The sequence below is a fragment of the Sinocyclocheilus anshuiensis genome, unplaced genomic scaffold (genome assembly GCF_001515605.1).
Source record: "Sinocyclocheilus anshuiensis isolate Anshui unplaced genomic scaffold, SAMN03320099.WGS_v1.1 scaffold262, whole genome shotgun sequence".
Taxonomy (NCBI): domain Eukaryota; kingdom Metazoa; phylum Chordata; class Actinopteri; order Cypriniformes; family Cyprinidae; genus Sinocyclocheilus; species Sinocyclocheilus anshuiensis.
Genome location: NW_015547650.1, coordinates 269824 through 270381, shown reverse-complemented (window position 1 = coordinate 270381; position 558 = coordinate 269824). Strand labels below are relative to the sequence as shown.

Sequence of the window (558 nt, the reverse complement as noted above, 5' to 3'; positions counted from 1 at the left end):
TCTTCTGTGTCTGTGTGTGGGCTTACTTACTTACAATGTGTGAGAGAAAGTGAGCTAAATATGACAACTTCCGTTTGAGGAAAGGATATTCTTGTGAATATATATAAGTGGTAGTGAATTATGTGAAAAATATGTAATCATACAATCCTTAAAAAGTAACTAATCCGATTATGAGCATTTTAAAATATAATATAACCGACAAGTACTTAATTTCCTGGATTCTGATTATGTAATCCAGATTACATGTAAGCAGTTACTAGTGTTTGTGTGTATATATGTATACTGTGTGTGTATATATACATGCATATATGCATGTAATTGCATTTATTTATGTATGTAATAACAAAATTTACATGAATATAAAATATATTTATTAACCTTTACATGAAAGCAGATGTCTGTGCTATGTCCTCATTTAGGCAGCTAAATAAACATGTATGTATGACCATGCATTCCTTTGAAATTAAAATGGTTACTGCAAGCCACTTGATAATTACTTTTTAAAAGCCTTTCAAAAAGTGTGACCTATTTTTTTTTTTTTTTTTTTTTTCAAACCTT

The 558-nt window shown here is 28.5% G+C and overlaps 1 protein-coding gene across 4 annotated transcripts in view; it reads left to right on the top strand.

The window, feature by feature from the left end:
* Positions 1-558, top strand: part of LOC107701994 (voltage-gated potassium channel subunit beta-2-like) — a 189105-nt gene that overhangs the window by 182534 nt on the left and 6013 nt on the right. The window lies entirely within an intron of this gene.